Source organism: Lissotriton vulgaris, chromosome 1_1 (assembly GCF_964263255.1).
Source record: "Lissotriton vulgaris chromosome 1_1, aLisVul1.2, whole genome shotgun sequence".
NCBI lineage: Eukaryota > Metazoa > Chordata > Amphibia > Caudata > Salamandridae > Lissotriton > Lissotriton vulgaris.
Window position 1 is genome coordinate 1,513,517,465 of NC_141685.1, and position 25,964 is coordinate 1,513,543,428.

Below are 25,964 nucleotides of genomic sequence, written 5' to 3' on the forward strand. Positions count from 1 at the left end.
GCAGCACAGCGCTTATGCGTTAGCCCCTATGCCCACTCGCTCGCCCAAGAAAGCCAGACTTTCTGCTCAATGTTTTAATGAGCTACTGAGAACGAGCAAAAGTGTCTGCAAATGCATAGAAAGGAAGGGGCATAAAAGTTTTAATTTTGAAAATAAACTTGAGTAAAAACTGGCCTTAGCTCATTATACAAAGTTCCGTGATGCCAAAAAAAGCTATCTTAAAGCTAAAATAGAGACGTCCTGCAATAAAGGCAAGGAGATCTTTAAAATCGTGAACCTTTTCTCCGCCCCGTCATCTGTTGCTAGGGCTTTACCCCTCTCTCCCGAATGGACTAACCAATTAGGGACTTTCTTTCACGATAAAATCGTGACTATTCGGGACTCCTTCTCTATGGGTTCTCATGAGGACCATGAGCCTGCTGACCATTTCGCCCTGGCGGCGCAACCCGCCTCTATTGGCTGTCCGGCTCTTATACAGTTTTCTCTGCTACAACCGGAAGTATCCCTTGATATCATCAATAGTCTGAAGTCAGAGTCTCCTACTGATCCTTGACCAGCTAAACTGTTGACCATGGTGGCCACGTCATATATATGTGCTGGGTATTTGGAAACGTGCTAAAATTCTCCCGCTGCTTAAAAAGCCCTCTGCTGACCCTTTGGTGTCATCAAACTACAGACCCATCTCACTTTTGCCGTTTTCCCCACGGCCCTAGAGAAGTATGTCAATTCAGTGATCTCTGACTACGTGAAAAAAATAATCTCCTACACTCGAGCCAGTCGGGTTTCAGAGCCAACTATAGTACAGAGACTGCCCCACTTGAGGTCTTGGAGCATATTAAGGAGAAGATGAATCAGGGGGTAAAACATTCTGATTTTATTATACCTTTCTGCGGCTATTGATACCGTTCCTCATGCTAGACTCCTGAACAGGCTACCGAATTGTGGAATAGGCGGCACAATTCTGAAATGGTTTGCCTTCTTCCTAGAGGACAGAAGCCAGGAAGTCTGGACCCCCCACCCCCCCCTTTGCGGACCCCATCCCCAGTCTGAAGGTGGGAGTTCCTCAGGATTCCATCCTGAACCTACTCAGACGACACGCATCTCCTGTTTACATGTGACAAGAAAGCTGACTTTGAGGGGGAGATGATCAGTACCTGCCTCTTGAAGCTGTTTGCATGGTTGAGAAGGAACCAGTTAAAATGCAACCCAGATAAATCTGAAGTAATCTTTTTTGGCTTCCCTTTCGTGGTTCAGTAGAAACACTGGCGGCCCGCTGATATGTCCCCTCCTCTCTCTGCACAAAACTTGGTTAAAAACCTGGGCATCATGATGGACGGCACTCTCTCGGTGAGACCTCCGGTCCAGTCAGTAACAGGCTCCTATTTTGGGCTTCTGCAGATGCTTAGGAAATTCCTCCCCCTCTTGCCTCTTGAACACAGGAAGACCGTAGTCCAGGAATTGATCACCTCCAGACTGGACTATGTCAATGTCCTGTACCTGGGCCTTCCGGAGAATTTGCTCAACTGCTTACAGGTAGTCCAGAATGCAGCCGCTGGTGTGGTCCTTTTGCTTAAACCCAGGACTCATATTACCCCTCACCTCAAGGCTTTACACTGGCTCCCTACAAAAAAAGAGGATCAGGCTTAAGGCTCTGGTGCTATTCTTCAAGGCTCAATACGGAAGCAGTGCGGAGTATATCAGAAGGAGAGTTATGCACTATGTGCTGCCTAGAACCCTGAGGTCCTCCACGTTGAGCCTGGCATTCGCCCCAGGATAAGCTGCGCTTGATCTGGTGGCCGTTCCTTTCGATTCCATGGAACCCACACCTGGAACCTTCTCCCACTGGCTCTCAGAACGGTCACCAACGTAGCCGTTTTTAAAAAAAATGCTTAAAACCTGGCTTTTCCTTAACTAATTCTTGGTCTCTCGCTTCTAGGGGTTGCAGAGGGCTTGATAGTCTTTTTAATGCCGGGACACTTTCTGAGTAGCTGCGCGCTCTATAAATACTCTTTCATTCATTCATTCATTCATTCATGCAGTCTTCTGCAGGCACTGTGGTCAAAAATCTGAAGTTTAGAGTTTGTCAGTGTGGTTATGAGAATGCAGTTTGGTTTCCATTGTTTCAGGGCAGAGACGCCATCATGCTTCAACAGGGAGCACAGACAACCTTTGGGGTTCAACTACATTAGACGTGTTGGTAGCAAAGAGTCCTTATGTGTAGGACCTCCGAGAAGGCCTTTAAAAACTTAGGACATGCTATGGTAAAGTGTCCCTTTCTGTTGGACCCCCGAAGAAGTTAGTAAGAACTCAGGACATCTTGTTGCAAAGAGACCTTATCTCTGGGACCACTGAGGACATCTCAAAGCACTTAGGGCATGTTGCTTCTTCAGGCAGAATAGGTAGTCGGGTTAGGTAGCAGCAACTTAGGGAAGGTCAGAGTTTTTGTCTTGATGGGCCTACCCCTCAACCTGAGGATGCCTGGTGGAAAAGCTCTCCTAGAAAAATTCCATGGAAAGGAAAACAAAGACTAATTTTCCATCACTGTACGAAAATATCAAGGAACTTGCTGAGCAGTTATCTCATGTGAGTGGGTTGGGCAAAAGACTCCTCCCAGAAACTGAATCACACACTGTGCATATATGAATCTGGTTTGACCTTCACAAGCAGGAGAAGTGACACTTATAAGAATCTTAAGCAGCAAACTGAGGACCGTAGAACCACATTATCTACCTGGAAAGAGTCAAATAAAAGAGTATGGACAATTGCCAGAGGGAGGAGACATTGTACCATCTATTGTGCTTTTGGAGACAAGCTATTTCATTTTAAAACTATCGTACTATGAGAGAAGGGCTGACAAATAATAGAGGAGGTAGCTGTTCTGAGGAGAGTAGCAGCAGAAGTTAGCCTTTTCCACTGGCATGACAAAGAAGACGACTTAAACCCCATTAGGACTTTCTTTATGGAGACATCATTTTAGATCACTGATAGTAGAATACGCCAACGTTGGTTCTCTGTAATCATCTGCAACATACTGTAGCAATATGGTGTGCTTACACTGGGGGACTGGCATTTCCTGCAGCGAATCTGCAATATGCAAAGGACAAAGTATTACAATTGTGGTAATATTGCCAATGTTTTTGCTTACAAATTTTACAGAGAAGACTTTCACTTGAAACAGTTTATGAAGTGGTCTAGTGGTAGCCTTTCAGGGGAAAGACTGTTTGCCTGGTTCTAGTATTAATCATAATTGCCTAATATAGAATTATCTCATATGTAAATGATGTTTCTTTCTTCAGTTTTGCATCTTAAAAGTGCCTGCAATGTAAAAAAAAAACTTGTATTCCCTTGAAAATGTACCTTGACTTAAAACCTTCAATTGTTGTCTTTCCTTTTTACTTTCATATGAACCTCCTCATAATTTCCATCCTCTGCATACCTCCTTTGCCTTAAACGTCATGTCCCTTTCATCTAACAATACTTAATCTCCTGAAGATCTTCTATTAGTACCGCCAAGCACTGCATGAATTCAAATACCCCCTCCCACAAAATATCACACCTAGACTAATCACAATAATCAACTATAACCACTGAATGAAACATTAACCTTGGGTTCCAGAGCAGCGTGGGGCCCGTTGTAAAACCATCAAAGCCTCTTTAGGGATGTGAGGCACTATGTACATGAAATTATAGTGCAATGCCTCTGGCCACACTAATACCATAACCATGTCTTACTCAAACTCATACCTGCTCAGGACCTAAAACTTTAAACAAAATATCTCAGAATGGACATTCCAGTGCAGTAGCCAGCTAAGTGGACTACAATCATAAGAAATGGCATGAAGGGGCCTGCAGTGCTGTTCAAAGCTGCCAGCTTATTGAAAACTTTAAAGTGTGCACCTCTCATACTTATTCATCCATCAAACTGCTATGTGCTGCGTCCCATACCATGATAACCACACCTCGATGGTCACCACAAACAACATGGAAACAATTCCTGTATAGGATCAAAATGAAGACAACACACTTGTAGCCATACACCCTACATGGTGTTGCATACTACCCATGTAGACAAGTGCTTTTGTGCCCCTCATAGGTGAAGTAAGCGCTATATAAATGCGGCAATACAGTTCACATGTTTCTTCCGCCCACTACAGTATACAGCATGGGACAATGAGTTAGCACACTTCATTGGTTGGCTAACATCACTTTGTGTGGCAACATTCTGTTCTTTCACAAGGAGCACATCCACCCTCTAAATAGTTCACTTCAATACCAAGGGCTACTATGGTAATGCATGCTTTTTCAGACAAACTGAATATTTTTGATTGTTGCCATTCTTCATTATTGTTATTATTGGTGAGTTCTCTGCAACTCCACCAACAAAAACGTTTTACCAAAATAATGACAAAACAAAAGAAGCTGAAAGGCTGGCAGCCAAACCCAGACCTGTTGGGTTTGTCGGTGCTTGTTTTTCTTTGCTTTCTGGGACTTAAAGCCTGGAATTTAAAATGGGCTAAAGAAGGACTATAAGTTTCAGAATGCAGAGCACAAAAAAACGGGCTTGGATGAGCAATTTATGCAGAGGTAAACTCTTAATCCAGCCTCAAAAGATTGACAGTTTGAGGTAATTTGGAAAATAAGTACAGGTTGTATCATGCTAGCCAGCGTCACAGATTCAGAGAGCTTTCTGTAAGATAACAGAATGCGCAACACTGCGCCATCAGGAACCACTCTTAGTCGGAAGTATTCCCTCACTCAAGATGGCCGTCACTGTGGCCGTCAGAGGCTGTTCTAGGTTAGCCCTTCTTTGTTTCTCTGTGTCCTTGCTGTCATTGGAAGCACCCGCCCGTGCGCGTCACGAGAGGAGGAAGCGATACCCTGGAGAAGGGCAGTCCTGTATCATCTGTTAATATGTAGCCGAGCTCCTGCACGACCCAAACACTGACGAGGACCGAGCGCAGACGGACAGGTTGCGCTGGCAGGTGAGTGAGCTGCAACAGCACGAGGAGCAGAGGTGACAGGGGTCTGTTCGCGGTAGGCACCTACACCGTGCAATGCCAACATCGCGAACAGATGAGATCAGGGAGAGACTTTGGGAATTTAATTTCACCATTACCTTTCATCGACTTGAGGAAAGACCGGGAGTATTGGCATGCATGCCCTGTGCTTGTCACACAGGATGACGTCTACGTCTCATTCATACAGGGTGACTCTTGAATGTAGGCAGTGTGCAGTATCGACACACGGAAGACACCTAACGGCAAGCTGTGCATGCACCCACACAGCGTGACCGATGGCTACAGCGTTCGCATATAGCTCCTCCATGTTGACCCCTTACTGTAGGGCGTGTTTTCATCTAACATTGGGAACTCTGAATACTGTTATGAATCTGAACTCTCTGTGCATCCAAAACAAGGTAACTCGTGGCAGTCGCCAAAGAGCCTGCGCGCATTACCTCCGAGTACGGCGGGTTATGTATGCACCCTGCAAAGCATGGCCATCTACTAGAGGCGTTGTATGTCCCCTGCACATTATGTCTCCTGTCTACAGGCTGTGTGTTAACGCTATACAGGGCGATCATTGTTGGCATTTTGTTAATGCAACCAACACAATATAACTCATGCCTGCCTGTATGTGCAACCATGGTGCCCAGTGAATGCACTTTTTGTAAATGCCCCAAGCAGGTTGGCTTATTATTGCAGGCCCTGTATGCACCTATATATCGTGTCCGCTGAATACAGGCTGTTTATACACCTAAAATAAGATTTTTCATGGCAAACTCGTGTGCGAACCAGACATTGCCATAAGGCGAGAGCTTCTGCCCTTGGGAATGGACATCAAGGTTCGAGTCTCTGCCTTGGATCCATATCAAGTGATTTCGGGCAAATCACTTAATCTTCCTGTGCCTAAAAGCATAATCTGACCTTCTGTAATGCACCTGATGCTGATATAAAGCGCTCCATGGCCCTTGGGTCTACTTTGCTCTATATAAAAACGCAAAAATAGCAAGCACTGGCAAAGCCAATAGGTCTCGCCTGTACATGACCTATTGTCTTTGGCAATGTGGTTTTTGCCATGTTGTGCCCCAGTGTGGCTGATGTTCACCATGGCTAAAAGGTGGTGGAGTAGAGTTTCCTGGAGTGGAGTGGGTGTTGTAGAGTGTCATACGCTGGATTTGTTGGAGTAGAGTGTTGTAGAGTTGAGGGGAGGGGAGTAGAGTTCAGTGGCAGAGAGTGTCGTAGAGTGGGGTGGAATAGGGTGGAGGGGATTGAGGTAGTGGGGTGGATTGGATTAGAGTAAATTGGATGCATTGGATTGGGGTAGAGTGGATTGGATTGAGTGGCGTAGACTGGATGGGATGGATTGGATTGGAGTGGGATGGATTGAAATTAGATGGATTGGTTTGGTGTGGATTAGATTGGTTTTTCGGTGGGGTGGATTGAATTAGAGTAGAGTGTTTTTTGTTTAGTTTTTTTGTCCTCCTTTTGTCAACTCTTTTGTTAGGACTCCTCTTATCTCTCTATACCGAAATGTAGAGACCCTGCAAAGGAGAGAGAAAGAATAGAGATACCCCACAAGAACATGGCTGTTTCCACTTCCATCTGCTGTTCGAATGGGGGAGAATAGAGTGGTTTTGAGTGGGGTGACTTAGATTGGAGTGGGGGAAGAGGGATGGATTGGACTGGACTGGATGGGTTGAATTGGAATGGGGTGGATTGAACTTGAGTGGGGTAGATTAGAGTAGGTGGGGTGGATTGGAGTGTGGCGGGCTGGATGGATTGGATTGAGTGGGGTGGACTGAATTTAGGTGGGGTGGATTAGATTGGGCTAGAGTAGGGTGGATTGGAGTAGATTGGGGTGTATTGGACTGCAGTGGAGTGGGGTAAACTGGATGGGGTGGATTAGATTGGAGTAGGTGGACTAGAATGGGTGGGGTGAGGTGGATTGGAGTGGGGTAAATTGGAGTGTGGTGGACTGGAATGGGGTGAACTGGAGTTGGGTGACTGGAGTGAGTTGGAATAGGGTGGGGTGGAATGGATTTGGATGAATTGCAGTGCAGTGAATTGGATTAGCGTAGGGTGGGGAAGACTGAAGTGGAGTTATATTGCATCGCGGTGGGGTGGAATAGATTTAAGTGAGGTGGATTGGATTGAGTGAGGTGGATTGAATTGAAGTGGATTAGGTAGAGGTGGGTGAATTGGAGTGTGGTAGATTGGATGTGGCTGGAGTTGGGTGGATTGGAGTGGGGTAGATTGGATTTGGCTGGATTGGGGTGGAGCTTATTGTTATGGATTTAGAGTAAATGTAAAAAAAATGTAAATTGATACTTGTATAGCGCACTACTCACCCGCAAGGGTCTCAAGGCGCTTGTAAGAATACCGCTGTGGAACCCGTCCTGGCTTTCCCTGTGAGGCGCCCACTCCTGGACACCCCCAGGGTGAAGGCCAGGCATCCTTAGCGTTGTGGGGGCCGTTGTGGAGATTAAACAAGCTATTGCCCAGAGTTGCAGAGTGGGACTCTATGATTGGAGTAGGTACCGAGTCGAGAATTATCAGGTCCGTGGAATTTTGAGCCCAAGACCTGCCAAGGCGGGAAATTGAACCCTGGTCCCAGGCTAGACCTCTGCATCAGGGTCTGCCGCTCTAACCATTGAGCCACACTTCTCCAGAGTGGGGCAGATTGTTTTGGATTGGAGTGGGCCAGATTTATTTTGGATTGGAGTGGGCAGATTTTTTTTGGATTGGAGTGTGGGTGATTGTAGTGGGGCAGATTGCTTTGGATTGGAGTGGTGCAGAATATAGTGGGGCAGATTGTTTTAGAATGAAGTGGGCTAGATTGTTTTGGATTGGCGTGGGGCAGATTGTTTTGGATTGGCGTGGGGCAGATTGTTTTGGATTGGAGTGGGGCAGATTGTTTTGGATTGGAGTGGGGCAGATTGGAGTGGGCAGATTGTTTTGGATTGGAGTGGGGCAGATTGTTTTGGATTGGAGTGGGGCAGATTGTTTTGGATTGGAGTGGGGCAGATTGTTTTGGATTGGAGTGGGGCAGATTGTTTTGGATTGAGTGGGGCAGATTGTTTTGGATTGGAGTGGGGCAGATTGTTTTGGATTGAGTGGGGCAGATTGTTTTGGATAGGAGTAGGGTGACTAGGATTGGAGTGGGGTAGCTTGGTGAGGGCGTGGGGTGGCTTAGATTGGGGTGAGGTGGATTTCAGTGCGGTAGATTAAATTGGGGTAGATTAGATTGGTGTGGGTTGGATTGGAGTGAGGTGGAGTGAATTGCGTTAGAGTGGGTGCATTTGGGTAAGGTGGATTGGATTGAGTGGGGTGGATTGGAGTGAAGCAAATTATTTTGGACTGGAGTGGGGAAGATTGGCGTGGGATGGATTGGAGTTGGGCCAATTGTTTTAGATTGGAGTGAGGCAATTCGGAGTCACACGGTGTGGGGGGAGTGAATTGGGATAAAGTGGGTGCAGTGGGGTGAGGCGGATTGGATTAAGTGGGGCGGATTGGAGTGAAGCAAATTGTTTTGGATTGGAGTGGGGAAGATTGGCGTGGGATGGAATGGAGTTTGGCCCATTGTTTTAGATTGGAGTGAGGCAGATTGGAGTCACACAGTGTCTGCTTGCAGGACATTTTATAGTTAAACAGAACCAAGTAGTACCTCAGTCAGGTCGGGCATAGTGGACAGGCACTAATTAGGTTGAATCAATCAATTCTTGGTCCCTGCTCCACAGAGATGAACAGATAGGTCTGTTAGGCATGCCTTGACTAATTGCGAGGCTGTAAATAAGAGTGCCAAAAAAAATAACAAATGGCTCCAATCTCTTTCTGTTAACAGTGAATCCTCGTAAGCTAGCGCATGCTTTCACAGGCTCGACCCCCACAATGGGGAACCTAGCCTATAGGCCTGTCTGTGCGCCCGACCCAGGGTGACCAGTGACAGCCTGTTGAAGCACTGTTTGCACCCCAGGCAGTGTAAGCCTTTGCTTTGCAGTCCGCTTCAGATGGAACTAATGTGCGAAATCCAAACGGGGATGTGTCGATTCAGTCATAGCTTCTCTGCTTAGTGCTTGTGACTAGGAACCGTAATTACACAAAGTGAATCAGCAAAGATGCGAAAATTGAAACTAATTGCTCCTTAATCTGAATACTCACATTTTCAAGGAATGCTACCGCCCCCACACACACACAATAGGAATACGCGTCTTATTTATCACCTGCTTCCCTGAAAACGTTGAAATGAAAAGTTTACTTGCACTATTGAAAATGCCTTTATATTCAAGCATGGCAAGGACGCGAGACCGGCTTTACTGCTCCTGTAGTTGCATACCTTTTACAGGGTGGTCTGACCGGCCCTCAGCCCACCTGGGATAGTCGGCATGTCAAACTCACCAGTACATTCCAGCAAACGAACATATATATGTATAAATCAAAGTGAAACATGGGCAATTCCAGCCTTCCATGATGCACAGGGGGAGCTGCCCTTAGAGATCACGAGATGCGGAAAACTGCTATACTTCTAGTATTCTAAAGACACATTTACTTTCTGTCACGTGGAGCTATGGGGCAGCATTTTCCATATTCAGCTGCGTTGACACCGAGGATGTAATTTGTCAATGTATTCACACGATCAGTTTACTGTGCGGGGTATGAGCTACTTTATTACCTCTACCCATATTCAATGAACAATACCTTAGTGCGTGTTTGCTGTAGGAAAGCGCCCACACCAACCCAAGTGTAATTTTAATTCTAATTGCTTCCAACGTTGACGCTCTCATTTTGGCGCATGCGCAATCTACCAATGCATTTTCCGCGTTCACACGCCCCGTGTTTTGCTTGGCGGACTGCATGAGAGCAATACCTTATTGACAATTTCATAAGTATTCCTCTGCATTTTTCACCGACAAGGCTTCCAAAATTGACATCATCTGAACCCTCGTATCTGCTTAAAGGCATAAAGCACGCACTGAGTGGCAACTTTTGAAGTTAAGGACACAGGCAGAAATGCGAATGATCGGAGTTTGTTGCTTAAACGAGAATGAAGGGAGTAATTCTGGTTTTTCAAGGTCACCTAGGCAGATTGAAACTGACTAGGCCAGATTGTGAAACAAGTTGACGGTTGTTACTGAGGTTTCCTGCATTTAGCTGGCATGACTCTTGTCTAATCACTAGCTATTTGAAGTGTGTGGGGGGGGGGGGGGGGGGGGGGGGGGGGGGGGGGGGGTTATGTATTGGAGTTACATGAAATGCAGCACTAGAAAGACATGTCCTATACATTATTTAATACAACTATATATTTATTGTTGGGTTCATTTTTCAAAATACATTATGTCAGTACTCCTTCATATCATTCATTTTATCCCAAGATTAACTGAAGTGTTCTATATGTTTGTAAAGCCCTGCTTTACAATCATATTAAAACGTCTTCTATATTTAGAGCAACAAAGAACTGTTGAAAAGAATGAAAAAAACGCCCTCAGAATTTGCAACATAATTTAATAACTAGATCTAGAACTTTACGATTACAGGGGCCAGTTTCTAAAAAACTGATAACATTTGGGGTTCAGTTATTTGGGATACCTGTATGAGAAAGGCATGGTCAGACAGAGGAATTTTTTAATGTGTTCAGTTTTCCTTGTTGGATCCCTAGAGTGAAATGATTTAAATACTACAGCGTTGCATTTTAACACGAGGCCCTCCCCCCCTGGAAACCAGTGGCTGCTTCATAGAATCTGGATTTACTTTAGGCTCTTGAACACACTAGTTGGTGCATTACGAATGTGCTGAAGAGGTAAAATGATTTTTTGCAGGAATGACTTGTGAAAGAAATGTCCAATTGTGTATGTTAACAGGTGTAAAGAGTCGATTTGAAGGAAGATGACAGAATATAGTTTATCATTGGTATGACTAAAGTAACCATAATGCCATGGGACTTGGGAATTGTGGCTCTCAAGCCAAGAATTGGATGCAATTGTGATGTAGCTGGACAACTGAAAAGCACCCATCTGCAAGGTCCACAAAGTGTAGTGAGACTAGAAAGAGGGGAAGGACAATAAAGCCAGGAAACAGACTTGAAAGTAATTGATACTGGTTTGTTGAGTACACCCCTGCTATGCAATTATTATATGGAGCTAAATCAAAGCATTGTTTAAGATTCTGAAAAGTAGTCATATGTTTTGTTTGCCTCAGCTAGTGAAACTGAATAGTACACATTCGTTGCTAATTGAAAATGTTTTTTGGCATTGCTTTAAAATACAATAGGAAGTCTCAAGGTTTTGCTGGAGAGTTTAACAGTCCTGCTCCATTCTTTGAATACTGTTCTGGAAAGGTTCAGCTTCGGAAGTGTTTGCTACTACTTGAGACATTGATAAATTCCCTGGTTTATTACATAACTAACTGATAGCCAAGATACTGCCACCTGGCAGTTGTAATCTTATCTAATAGTGCAAACAAATTGGTTTCGCTTGTGATCTTAACTTACGTTACTTGTATTGTGCTTTATCAAGTAACACGAGCTATTGTAACACCCACACACTGTGAAAGATTGGAAACGGCGGTCAACGACAGCAATTTCTTAGAAGGGGTCTAGTAACATCTTAGGTTATATTAGAAATTAGATATTAATTTGAGAGAGGGTACCCCTATCAACTTAATAAACATAACCTGGTTAGTTCACAACACAGTTCTAAGAGTCTCTCTGCCTAACCCATTGTACATGGCGCCAAGCTGCAGGCTGGTTCCATAGAGAAATGAGTGCTAAATTCAAGCAGTACAAGACAACTTTAAAGTTGAGAACCCAACACAGTCAAATTCACAAACCAATTAAGAACAAAGAAGAAAGGTGAATGAGCAAAACGACACAGAAATGAATAAAATTGGTTAGAGGTGCAGGAGAAATGGATTGTTAAAGTTTGAAGGCAGAAAGCTCCAGTAAATCACAAAGTGCCAATTGAAAATCACTGTTCATGGGTGACTGGGACACAGCTACAGATTCAGGCTGCAAATATTTCACCTTTTCTGGTTCTTAACCTCTTCGATGCTCATGACGGCTCCCGGCCGTCATGAATCACGGTGGGCGTGTGCTGATGACGGCCGGGAGCCGTCATGAACACGACCGGCATCGGAATGTTCAGCACTGCGGCAGAATTCACGCCGCAGTGATGAGGTTAAATTCTTCTAGTAGAGCAAGGCAGGAAAGATTCTGATGTCCGCAAGGAGAGCTCTGGCTGAAGACTTCAGTTTTGACACAAAAAACTCATAGAGGGACAGTTGAGGTTGCTTCTCGATGAAGTTGATGTTCCTCCTTGCCCTTGTCCCAGGTGTTCTTCAGAACGTATTCACTTTTTGGATCTTGCAATCCTGCAGTGGAGCAAGGCTTTATGCAGTATTTGAGCATGGGTCCACATAGCTGGATATCTTCCCTATTGCGTCCAGAAGAAACACTTTTACTTTGTAGCAAAAATCTCTGTGCAGGACAAACCAGTGCTTTCTCTAGAATTTGATAACTACCTCACGTCTTGCCAGTGCACACTCTTTGTGGATGATGTATTTAAGTTTGTAATTTACTCGTAGAAAAATGTGAATAAAATGTTCAAATAGTTCAAAGTTAATTTTAACAACATAACTCAACCTTCAAAATGCTTCTCTGTATTCCCAATATCCTTTAAACAATTCCAACTGGATGAAAAAGTTGTATAAAAAATAAATCCTAGATCTAAGTAGCAAGCTCCAGGCTGCAGTGACATAGTTTCACGAATGTCTAGTAAAGACTCTGTGTGCCATGAGAAAAGTCATATCCAGAAATCTAAAATGGCCTCCAGGTATCCGAAGTTACAAAGGATTTTATGGCTTGCTAGGAAATGTAGTTCGTCCTTGAGGCCCTGTCACATAGTGAGCTCTCCATGCATGCAAAGCCTCTTTTCAGACAGCGTCTGCACTCTTTAAGGACTACCCGTCTTTCATTCCCTGAGATGGACTTAGCACAAGTGGGTTGTGGGTATTGCTCCAGCTATGCTGATTTGTAGATAGTAAGCTGTGTCTCCAGCTTTGCTTCTTGACAGTGGTCAAGGGTGCTCCTTCTTTAAAGTGGAGCACCCTTCTTCCTTTTGTGTCATCAAAGCAGCGACAACAGGCCAACCACTCGTACCTTGGAGAGCAGTTCCACTATCTGATTGCCATCAGGAGTCCTTCAGTCTTCTTTTCCCCCAGCAGTTAAGCTGAGTCTCCCATGTTCTTGATCATTTAGGATGTTCTTCAATGTCCAAGAATGTTCTGAGGAGGCGTTGGAAAGATACCCATTTTATTCTATCACTAGCCAGTGATTTGAGAATCCCCTGCTCCCAGTCGTTCTATGAAAAACCTATCTTCTTTTTCAGCATGTCCTTTCTCAACATGCTGCAGATCCTTCCAGAGACCTTCGTTTTAAATGGCCATAAGTGTCTTCCATCTGCTTGATCCTTGTCCTAGTTTCTAGTTTTTCCCCTATGGCAATGGCGTATCCTCCCCTCCCCATGCTGGAACTCAAGTTCCCAATTTCTTGGAGCACAGACAGTCTACCTGGGCTTACTCTGGCCAAGAGTGGTTTTAGTTCCTGAGCCCCCCATGTGGGATCTCCACTCCAAAAGGAATAGCTGTTAATAATGCCCTTAGTGTTGCTATTAGTTCCTGTCTTCCTCCCAGATGTTTGATCTCTGTTAAGTGGCCACTGTTGATACCACTTCAGCCTCCCTGCTCCTAGAAGCACTTACGTTGTTCTCCAGGAGTTAACAGCTAGTGTGGAATGTATATTTTAGTCTCTGTTGCTAGGCTACCAGCAACGCGGCTTTATATCCTTTTTCACACAGGTAGCACAGACTCCAGTTTTTAAAATGTGCTTTTCAACTACACTTATCAAAACTTTACTTTTACCATTGGACTTTCTTTTTAATTTCAAATGGAATTTCTTGTGTTTTCCCATGCAAAGTTAAAAAATAGGCTTTTATATTGAACTAGACCTACTAATGGAAAATTTAACTTTACTTACACAGCAGATAGTGTTTTGCAACTTTTGAAATTGGGCCCATACATGTACTTAATATATATCATGTCTTACTTTAATATATTAAGCGCCCAACCATCTGAGCTTACAAGGCATACTTAAGTGTGACTTAGTTGATATATTTAAGTAGGTTTTCATACATGGCGAAACACTTTTTTTTTGCCCATGCGTCACTGCAGTGGTTTAAAAATTGCCGCCCATCCTGAGCACAATGGTGCTATATGAACTCATACACTTGGTCATATTTTGGGTTGTGTAAATACATGTTGCAACCCACGCATGACATTTAACGTGCATACCACTGGTGTATTTTCTATGCTACCATACCATGGACTTATTGGCCAGTTGAATGAATCCAATGTAAAGTACATGTTTTCAGGGAGAAACACCTACCCTGTGGCCCTGTTTAGGAGTTTTGTTTTGGAACGGGTCCTGAAGCTAGCAAACTCAAACAAGAAAAATACAGATTGGGGATACACTGAAGAATGTCTTTTATAGGCTACAGGAACAAGGTTATTTTTTTGGTCTGCTGTCGTCTGAGCTTGAAACTCACGACCTCCCTCTCAGATCAAGCAGAGGAGCTTCTACTTGAGTATCTCTTTTCTACTTTAAGGCACATCAGAGTCGAAGTCTGGCCAAGGGTGCCTGGCTTCTCACAGGTCTTCCTCATTTTATGATTATGCTGATCTTTCTATGTCAGTCCAGGGCATTTACTTCACTTCAAGAGGCATTTCAATCTTTGAGTTAGAAATGGTGATTGAACTGACACCAAGGGCTTATTTAGCCCTTGGCGGGCTTTACTGTTTCTATCACAGGTGCAGATGTCATATGTTTAACACTAGACAAAAGGATGCCATATTTAGATTTCTCTACCTGCATGGTTCTGTTCTCTGTGCGTCAACCATTTCCCAATGTATAGGTTTATTTCTGACAAACAAAAAACAAATGACTCCTACTGCATGACAGTTTTCTTCCAGGTTGTCTGGGTGATTTTTTAGGTCTTGCCTAGGCAGTGCTTGCGCTGTTTCTTCAAGACATGCTGCATTCAGGTGTGGACTTGAATCTCCGTCCATTTTCCGACCATCTTTTCAATTGGCTCCTCTTACTGTCCTTTGTGAGTGGTGGCTTTTGATTCGTGAGTAGGCTTAGTAGTCCATCCTTAGTACCTCCTTTTCCCCTTTTGTAACCTCCCATGAGGACTGCCCCTGTAAAATGTGTTGTTACTCAGTATGTCTTAAGTACAGTCTGTGAGCACTATTTTCTTAAATGACTTTCTCCTATTGCACGCACAACATGCTCTCCTACAACCCTCAACCGCTTGTTTATTTTAAGCAGCGTAGGTGTGCTGTAATCTTATATTTTTTTCTTTAACAGTGGCAGCCGCACTATTAGCGCTGCTCATGCCATAATATATCTTTCTGAAAGCATAGCGGTTTTAAATCCGCCTTTATGTTCTTTTTTTTTTAACACCTCACATTCAAGAATGACGGGCGCACATTTCTTTTGTTATGGGCGACTCGCCCACATCAATCAACACACTCTCAAAATTGTTCAAGAATTGCGGCTGCCCATTTCTTTTATTATGCACAGCTCACCCACATCAATCAACACACTCGAAAAACCGTTCAAGAATTGCGGCAGCGCATTTCTTTTGTTATGAGTGGGTCACCCACATCAGTCAACACACTCGCAAAACACACAGTCAATGATGTCGCCCGTGTGGCTCCAGCTTATTTAAACTCTCCCAGGTCACACACAGACCCTCTTCCCCGTCCCACCCACCGACCCACCATCTTCGATTGGGACGTCACACAGGATACGCCTACAACAGTACAGCTGGGAGCCCCCCACTCCCGAGGTCACACGTTTGGGTTTCCTATGAGACCGGTTTTCCGCCGGCCAAGACACTGGTACTTTTGCCAGAGGCAATGGGACTCACTCTTCCACTTTATTTTTTTTTTTACAAGGATATTTCCTTAATGTTTCCTTTCAAACTTTGCAAAAAAGGAGCTGGGGTTCATCCCTAGTTGGCTGACCTGGTTACCAAGGCATGTACTTGTAGATGCCGCAGCCGAGTGTGTCTCCCCTCTTGTCTTTCATCGCTGTGGATCCTGCTCATGTTTTGGGTTTGGTCCCCCTAATCAGAGTGAGCTCCAAACAGATGCTGGCCTTCATAGCTGGTAAAGTTTAAAAAGGAGTGGCATGAAATAAAGCTTTCTGCCTCTGTGAAAGAAGAACTGCGTCACAGGGCTAAAAAAAAACGTTAGTGAAAGTTTGAGCAATGTGTGTTGCATTATTATTTGCCAGTAGCTCAAACTTTAAGTAATGCGAGACCTATTGCATTGCAAATGCTTGTTTCTGTTTGGGATGAGCGTTGACCGCTCTTAATATGGACCGGTGGTCTGATGCTATTACTCTCACGGCATCTATACTGTTGGGCCTGCGCAGTAAGTTTTCAGAGAGTGGAGTGAGTGGGGGCACCACCGTCTGTAAACTGATGGTCCACCCTACTCAGAATAGCACAGACGGATTGAGGGATTGGCAGGCAGCATACTCCAGTAGATTTGTGACACAGTTTTTGTGTCCTTCAAACTCTAAATCAGGCCAAGCCCTAAGTAAGACTGAGTGCTCTTCTGCTCTCTTTTACGGGATGGGTCAATAAAGAAGACTGCTGCTCGGGGTCACTCTGAAGATAAAGGAAGTAATGAGTACTTATGTTTTTTTTTTCATTTAGAATTTGTATTTGTTTAATACTAGAAACAGCTTCTTTGATGGCACCATTATTACAGGCATGCACCAAACGTCCTGTTTTTTTGCTGTTTTTTTAAAAATATATTTTTGATTTTTTTTTTTTTTTTTTAACATCATTTTTATTGCATCACCATTATAAAAGTACAGACAAGATATTTATTAACATCAGAATGAATATGGACCAATTAAATTGAGGAATTTTGTGTCCTCCTTCCGGGGGGCTCTCCCCGCTTGTGATGCGGGTAGTTTCATCTTCCGTCTCGGTCTCGTACTTCCTACATTGTCCGACCGCTTCATTGTGCACATAACCCTGGAATGCTTTTGTGGTTTACGCCCCTCCCCCTCCCCAACTTTCGGTGCCCCAACATCCCTCCAAATCAGCTTCCTACCCACCCTCCCCCGTGGTCGCGCTGCGCTTGAGTAACCATGTGTCAGTGCCTGGTGTGTTGCAGGAGGAAGCAAACAATCGCTAAGGTGTGTTCTCCTGTATGGTGTTGGGGTCTGCTCCTGCTAGTTCGCTCTCGCCTTCCTGCTCCTCATCGCCCACATCTCTGAGCGCCTGCACCATCATCTCCCATGCAGTCGCCCTTTCCAGTGCTTTCTCGTCATTCGACCTCCAGGCCATCTGGTATCGCAGGGTGCTATCACACGCGGCCCATCTCAGACACTCACCATACCATCTTTTATACGTGGGCCCCACTCTGGACTTCCAATTTCGTGTGATCTCCCGCTTGGCCAAGATAAGCCCTAAGTCTATAAATTTACTCGACATCGTATTGCTAGGTGTATGTGGGAACCAGTGAAGGATGCCAACTGCCTTAGTATACTGAATATCCCTATCCGTCGCCTCGTTAAGGGCCCGCCCAACTTCCTGCCAATAGTCGCCCAGAGAGGGGCAATCCCACAGCATGTGACATAGATCCGCCCCCGCTGTACTACATCTGGGGCAAGCAGCGTCGGTCGCCCCAAAGTATTGTTGGATTTTCCCGGGCGTGAGGTATGCCCTGTGGACAACATAAAAGTGGATCAATTGGAACCTGGCATTCCTCGAGCTCTTCCGCGCCCTCCTCAGCAGTTGGCCCCAGGTCGTGTCTGGTATCTCCACCTGGAGGTCCAACTCCCACTTGGCCTTCAGAGCTGCCAAAGGTTGCAAGGCCTCCCGCTGCATTCTCGAGTACAAGCACGTGACGGCCTTAAAGGTTCCCGCCGCCATCATGGCGTACTGGCATGCCATTGAGGTACTTGGTTCCTGCTGCCCTTCCCCCCAATGGGCTCGCATGGCGCCTGTGACTGCCGCGTGCAGCAGATAGTCACCCCTCGGTAGGTCAAATCTCTCTTGTAGGTCCCGAAACGGCAGCAACACCCCATCTTCGTAGAGGTCACCCAGCACGTGTACTCCCGCCTCCTCCCACCCGAGCAAGCGCGACCAGTCACCTCCATGTGGGAGGGCAGTGATCATTCCCAGCGGTATTTCGGGGGCGTACATAAGGCGGGCACCCGCCCGCTTACGGGCCCGGTCCCAACATAGACGGAAAGTCTGCTCCTCGACCGTCAGATCTCCCACTCGGAGTTTCTGGTGCAGCGTGATATACGCCAGAACGTGTCGCGGGGTGCCTTCGACTCTCGCGTCCTCGGGACCTCTATATACTCTCGCCACCTCCTGAGTAAAAGTCTGCAGCTGGGCAGCGAGGTAATATCCTTCGAAGTCCGGCACCGCCATCCCTCCCTCATCTTTGGGGCGTAACAGCGTGTCGAGCGCTATGCGTCTCCTGCCCGTGCCCCACAGGAACATTATGATCAGTGACTTCAGGCGTTTGAAAATCGAACTCGGGATCCATACCGGCAGTGTCCTAAAATAGTACAAAAGCCTGGGCAGTGCTATCATTTTCAGCAGGGAGATTCTACCAGCCAGTGAGAGCGGTAGAGTCGCCCAGAAGTCCATAGATCCGCGCAGGGCGTTAATACAGCGAGTTACGTTGCCATCTAGCAGGTCGGATGGGGTGTGGTAGACATATACCCCTAGATAATGTAGGCAGCGCGGCTCCCACCGGAGTTCCTGAGCAGTGAGTGGGCACGGCTCTCCCGGCCTCAGGGGGAACAGACAGGATTTGGGCCAGTTGACCCTCAGGCCCGATAACCTACCGAACTGCTCCAGTAGCCTCCGTGCCCCCTGGAGTTCAGCGCCGGCATCAGCCAAAAACATTAACAAGTCATCCGCATAAAGGGAGATGAGGTGTGGCCTCCCCCTAAAAGGCAAACCTGCGTAGTGGCGGCCCAGTCTGGCTATCGCAGCGAAGGGTTCCATTGCTAACGCAAACAGTAGCGGGGATAGGGAACAACCCTGTCTAGTGCCACGCCTGATCGGGTATTGTCTCGAGATCAGCGCACCTACTCGGACCCTTGCTACCGCCTCAGTATAGAGGACCTTGGTCCACTGAATATATCCGTCTCCCAGTCCAAAGCGACGCATCACCTCATACAGGTATCCCCATTCGAGGCTGTCAAACGCCTTTTCAATGTCGATGGACAGGACAAATGGGGAGATGGTGTCTGGCCAGTCCACACCCATCAGTCTCGTGAGTCTGCGGATGTTATGAGTGGTGTTGCGTGTCGGTATGAAACCGCACTGGTCACCATGAACCAGGCTCGTCATATGCACTAGCAATCTGTTGGCCAGAATTTTACTGAGGATTTTGTAATCCGTCGTCAACATAGATAACGGGCGGTACGAGGACAGCGCCGTACCCTCCCTGCCCGGCTTCAAGAGTGGGACCATAAGGGCCTCGCACATGGAGCCCGGGAGTCGGCCCTTCTCCTGCGCCTCATTATATACCTCGCGCAGCCGTGGAGCAAGATGCTCCAGGTATTTGCCATAAAATTCAATCGGTAGACCGTCAAGGCCCGGGGTCTTGTTTCTAGCCATCTGTTTTACAGCGCAACCTATTTCTCCGAGGGAGATGGGCCGCCCTAACTCCTCTGCCTCCGAGTCCTCCACTTGCGGCAACTCCAACCCGTCCAAGAACTCCTCAAGCTCCTCCGTCCCTCCAGTATCACCACTCAGATAGAGCCCCTCATAATAGGCTCGGAACTTGTTCAGGATCCCGGGTTGGGAGTGGCAAGGCTCCTCCCCTGGCACCTGGATCCTCATGACCGGCCCTCCCCCCCGGATAGGGTTAGCAAGCCAAGCCAACATCGCCCCCGCCTTATCACCTTCCGCATGTGCCCTCGTCACGTACGCCTTGTGGTCGAAGCTACGCAGCCGCTCTAGCTCTACTGCCAGCCCCTCCCGCGCCCCACTAAGCCCCTCCTGCAATTCTGGGTGATTCGGGCGCCTCTTCTCAAGATCCCTCAGCCGCGTCTCAGCCTTATCTAAGTCATCCAACAAAGTCTTCCGTGCCCCTGCCGTGTGCCCAATACAGTGTCCCCGCACCACCACCTTGAAAGCATCCCATTCAACCGCCCTCGTGGAGGCCGAACCACTGTTCTCCTCAAAATATCTCTCAATACGGTCACTCAGGGCCTCCCTGAACAACAAGTCGTCCAGGGTGTCAGGTTGCAGGCGCCATGTTGGTACGCTGTTAACAGTCACCATCCATTCCAGAGACATCAACAAGGGGTTGTGGTCCGATATCGTCCTTGCCAAGTATTCCGCCCCACCCACCGCAGGGAGCACACATTCCGAACACAGAAACGCATCCAGCCTCACATGTAAATCATGCAGGTGCGAGTGAAAGGAGTAATCCCTAGTGGTGGGGTGCAACGCCCTCCATGCATCCGTGAGGGCCCAGCTCTCCTGCCATTCTAATCTACGCTTGGCGATCCTATGTGCTGGGGATGCGCGAAGCGGGGGATGGGACCTATCTAGTAGTACATCCTCAACCGAGTTGAAGTCCCCCCCCAGGAGGACCGGCCCTGCCAAGTAACCCGCCAATTTGCCCGAAACGTTGGATAGGAAAGCGGGCAGGTCTACATTAGGAGCATACACATTGCATAGCGATATCATCCTGCCTCTCAGCCTTCCTTCCACAGCCACATATCTGCCCTCTGGGTCTATCGACGACTTCGAGACTTGGAAGGGGACCCCCGCCCGTATCCAAATCAATGTCCCCCTCGCAAATGCTGAAAAAGTCGTGTAGAATAACTGCCCCCTCCAGCGCCTTTGTAGAGCCGCCCCTTCCTGCTTATTTAGGTGCGTCTCCTGCAGGAACGCTATGTGAACCCCCCTACGCTTGAGGTATGCCTGAACCTTATGTCTGCGCGTCATGGACTGCATGCCCCGCACATTCCAGGTAACACATTTCAATGCTCCAGTATTAGCCATTCCCCCCTACACAACCGGACCATACAACAAAGAACAGTGTTCGCCTAAGTCCCGCGACCACGGGCCCTCCCCCCCACCCTCTCCAAACAGGAAGCCAAACCCCTCCAACAACTACAACCCCTCGAGCAACCCCAACGGCCCGCAACTCCCACCCCCCCAGGACAGGCCCCCCCGCAACTGGAAGTACCCCCATCCAAACCAACACTCCCGACCACCCCTCAAGGAAAGGTGGTAATATTCGCAGTCCCCACTGCGATGACCTTAGGGGCCAGTAAGGCGCGGCTCAATGCTATAAGACCTCCAACAAATCAGCCCCGCGTGCTCCACCCCACAATCCCCACATTACAGTCCCCCAAAACCTCAATCAATGTCTCTCCACTGCTGTGGGTCCATCGCCCCGGTGTCCAACCAGCGAGTCCATTCCGCCAAACCAGTTCAGCATGCCTCCAGTATCTCTCCCGAGGTCTGCGGCGTCACAATAGGGCCCCGGGCTCCACCAAACTCCGATTGTCCTGTCTCTGAGCCCGTTCCCGGGACCTCCGAATCCGTGCCCTTCCCAGATTGAGTCCTGGCGGCTCTAGATAAGTCCACCACCGCCTGTAGGGCCGCCTGCCTCTCCGCCTCCGTCTGTGACATCGAGGGTTTCCCGGTCCTCTTGCGATTCTTCCTGATCCGTTGGGACTGTCTGATCGGCCTATCCGCCCTGGCTTCTTCCTCTCTGACCTTGGCACCGTCCGTTCCTGCCTTATAAGTGTCCCACCAGTCCCATGCATCCGCGGAAGTCGTGAAGAATAAAGACTTTTCGTCCACCACCACTCGTAGTTTGGCAGGAAACAACAGGGAGTACTTGATGCCTTCCTGGCGGAGCTCTCGCTTGAGGGACAAGAAGTTTGCCCGAAGTCGCTGAGTCTCAAACGTGTAGTCCGGGAACATGGTGACTCTGTTGTTTTCCACCTGAAAGGGCCCTGCCTCTCTCGCCCTCTGCAAAAGCCAGTCTCTGTCCCGGTAATGGAGCAACTTGAACACCACCGGGCGAGGAGGAAGGCCCAAGGCTGGCGGACGCGCCGGAACTCTATGCGCCCGCTCCAGGGAGAAGAAGGGGGACAGACCTTCAGGTGCCACCTCCGTCCGCAGCCAGTTGTCCAAGTAGCCCACCATGTCGTCGCCTTCAATTTTCTCCGGCAGGCCCACTAGGCGTACGTTGTTGCGCCTGTTCCTGTTTTCTGCATCCTCGGCCCTCCTTTCCAGTACCTTCAGACGGTCCATCACATCGGCCATCTGGGCCTTCACCGTTGCCTGGGCCGGGGCTAAATCCTTAACCGTGGCCTCCACGGATTTCACCCTGTCCTTCAGTTTGTCGTGGTCGGCCTTCAGGAGGCCCAAGCCCGTCGCCACCTGAGCTATATCTTGCTGCAGGGCATCCTTTGTGGTGGCGATGGCTTCCAGGATGCGATCCTGCATCCGTTGTAACGCCGCCTGGTCTCTCTCCGCTCCTTCCGCCGCCTCAGTGTCGGTCGCGCCATCTCCCTTCCCCTTCGGTTTCCCCATCTGGGCCGGGATGGGCGGCGGTCCTCAGAATATGTTCCTGGTCGCCCTCCAAGCGACGCCGGGCACCTTCCTCCGTCCGGGTCCTCAGGTCCAGAAGGGTCACCAAGATGCAGGAAGCACCGAGCGGTCGTGGCTCGGCCAGCACCAGTTGCGCCTGAGATCCGGGGTTCCCGTCTCCGAGTCACTGTCGCACCGTTGTCGCCCCAGTCAGGAGACGGTCCTCAACCACCGCCCAAGGGTGCGCCCAAAGTTCTGCCCGTGCCGGGGGAGAGGCGCGACGCGGCCACCAGCACCTCTAGCGTGTCCGGGAGCGATCTTCAGTGGGTCTCCGGGCAGATGTCTCCGTCACCAGCGATCTCATGCCACCGCCGCCATTTTGGGGTCCGCGACTTCTCGGCCGAGTTCAGCTTTCGAAGTTACGATACTGCTGCGGGAGTGCTCGGTGTCGTCTTCCGCGGGTCCCGGACCCTCCGCAGTACCGTCTAGTACCGGATTATGTCCTTTATCTTGGGGTTCGAATGGATTTTCAGGATATTTTCCGGGATCGGGCACGGAGCTCCGAGCTCACGCTGCCTACCTCCTCGGCATCCAAGCCACGCCCCCCTAAAAATATATTTTTGATGCCTTGAAAATCTACATGGTTTTAGTTCTGTAAATCCATTTAATTACCACAATGTTATCGTTCCTTCCTTTTGTCAGCATTTGTAATGGGCGTAATGGGCAATACACAGGAGAAGATATTATCACCAATTCGATTGTGAAGTGGTTTCTGTATTGCACGACAGTAGTGAACGATTACTTCCTGCCCCTCCTCCCTAGCACATTGGTTCTGAAATGTTTTGGTTCAGGGCTAAAATATAAGGGCCATCAATAAATTCAAGCATATCAACAAAGATTATTCAGTTATGTCATGTAGGGCCATATGTATCAACATCCTGATTTGCGATTCTCAAATAGCGATTTTTTTTAGAAATCGCTTTTTGAGAATTGCAAATAGGGATGTATGTAAAAAAATCGCTATTTTTTTAGCGATTTCTTAATATTCCTTAATTGTGATTAGCAAATTGCGAATCACAATTAAGGAATACCTCCCCATTCATTTCTATGGGCAAGTAGGCCCATAGGAATGAATGGGAAGTTATTCTCAATTTACGATTCGCAATTTGGGAATCGCAAATTGAAAATAATTTCAAGGGTGCAGGGGTGTCAAAAGGACACCCTGATGCACTCCTGTAAAAAAGCATGGGTGCACATGTGGCGCACATACATGCCCTAAGGACATGTATGTGCTTCACATTGCACTTTGAAAAGTGCAAAAATGTGAATTTTTCAAAGAAATCGCAAATTACCACCAACTTGAAGTTGGTGGTAATGTGCGATTCCTTAAGGACAAATTGCACGTTTTTTGGTGCTCTCACATTGCATTTAAGGAATCGCAAAATTTGCGATTCCTTAAATGCAGTAGCAAAATAAGGAATCGCAAATTTATTGATTCCTTATTTTGCCTTAATACATACCATTTGGCAAAATTGCATTCGCAAACGCCGACATTCTGCGAATTTTGGCGTTTGTGAATGCAATTTTGCTTGATACATTTGACCCGTAGTATTTTCTTTCAACATTCGTGATGACATTTTATACTTGGATTAACATGGACTATTACTTCAGTGTATGTACTGTTTTCTTTTTGTTCTTAATTTTTTTGTGTTTGTGCGTTTTTTTCTCCTGTCCTCTGACCCGAGTTTGCATAAAGACGTGATCTGGGTCCTTAAGAACTACTGAAACAACGTTTCAAAGTTGCAAACTGGTCTTTTGCAGCATATTTTTTTATACACAACCTCAAGAGTTGTGGATGTGCGTGAATCCTTTGAGTCAGAAAAAGACACTTGAGCTGATCATAAAAATAATACTGCTCCATATCCTTTTCTACCTCCAGTTTTTGTTCTCTAGTACTATGCCCAATGCTCTTTCAAAATGAGCACCCAGTCCGACCACAGCATCATTTTGTCAATGGTGGTGGACCGATAGAGGCATGGAGGTTTGCGAGTCCCCTGCTCTACACGTCATTTAATGAGGTAACGATTATGCTTTCAACAATCCGCGGTTTTAATTTATCTTTGTATTTCCGGCGATCCTATTGTGATGATAACGACCTTCACCCAACTACTCGCCAAAATATGTGAACCCCCATTCTTAGTGTATTGCTTCCCACTTGCAATCTGGATTAAAGACAAAACCCTTGCATTGGATTTGGAAGATGCAAGCATTTTCTTATCTATTGTGATACATTATAAATTAGTGTTAGAAATTGGGTCTCTAGTTGGCAGAGGTATGCACCCTGTCCAAGTAGGGACCACAATCCTAGTCAGGGTAAATCACAACACAATCCTAAACTATCCCCGTGCTCATCCCCTGGTTGCATGGCACAGAGCAGGCAGGCTTAATTTAGAAGGCAATGTGTAAAGTTATTTGTGCCACAGCTCATACAAAACACAGTAAATATACCACAAAAAGGTTCCACAACAGTTTAAAAAAAGAGAATATTTATCTGAGTAAAACAAGACCAAAATGATCAAAACCCATCAAGTATAAATCGACATATTGAATGTTGAAGAATGCAATAAAGCACTTAAAAGCAGTTAGCGCAAAAAAGGTTACTTCAGGTTTCGAGAGACGGGCAAAAACAAAGTTAGGCCGACCGTGATGTTGCGCAGGCCGGCTACAGCAACCCACTTGGGCCCACTGAATACAGTTCCTTGGATCCTAGAGCGGAGTTGCACTTCTTCATTGTAGACACTGGAGAATCAATCACTAAGACATCTACCTAGAAATAGAAGCCAAGCATGTGCAGCTTAAGTTTGAACCATGAGGCCACCACTACTGTTCCCCTCTTCCTTGTTACTTGAAATCCTGTCTCTCGATAACCATTGCTCCTACTATCTAAGGCGCCTATGCTGTAGTCTCAGTGTGGTGTAGTTATTAAGTTGATGCTTTGGTAAACAGACACCAGAGGTCGAATCTCCATTTCCCAACTTTACGAAATGGTATGGTCTTGGATACTTGACTTTATCTCCCCCCGCCGAGGTTGCCTAATTTGATAAAAGTTAGAAAGATGCTCACCACCGCTATTGAGTATCACCTATAAAACTGGACATGTGCATCAGGTAAGGGGAAGTGGGAAGCCAGAGTCTCTTTAGCACTCTTTTATATAAGAGGTCCAATTTTACCATGATTACAGCGGCGATTAACCCATGCAGATTAGGAGCAATGTATTAGTATTATGTTTGGTGGTAACTATGATAGT

At 46.9% G+C, this 25,964-nt stretch overlaps 1 protein-coding gene across 1 annotated transcript in view; it reads left to right on the forward strand.

Annotated features, from left to right (window-relative positions):
- The first annotated feature begins 4,848 nt into the window (after nt 1-4,848).
- The window catches only part of SLC26A5 (solute carrier family 26 member 5), a 392,278-nt gene continuing 371,162 nt past the window's right edge, over nt 4,849-25,964 (forward strand). The window contains exon 1 of the mRNA XM_086967432.1: nt 4,849-4,982. The gene's annotated coding sequence lies outside the window, so the exon portion shown is untranslated. The remainder of the gene's footprint in view (nt 4,983-25,964) is intronic.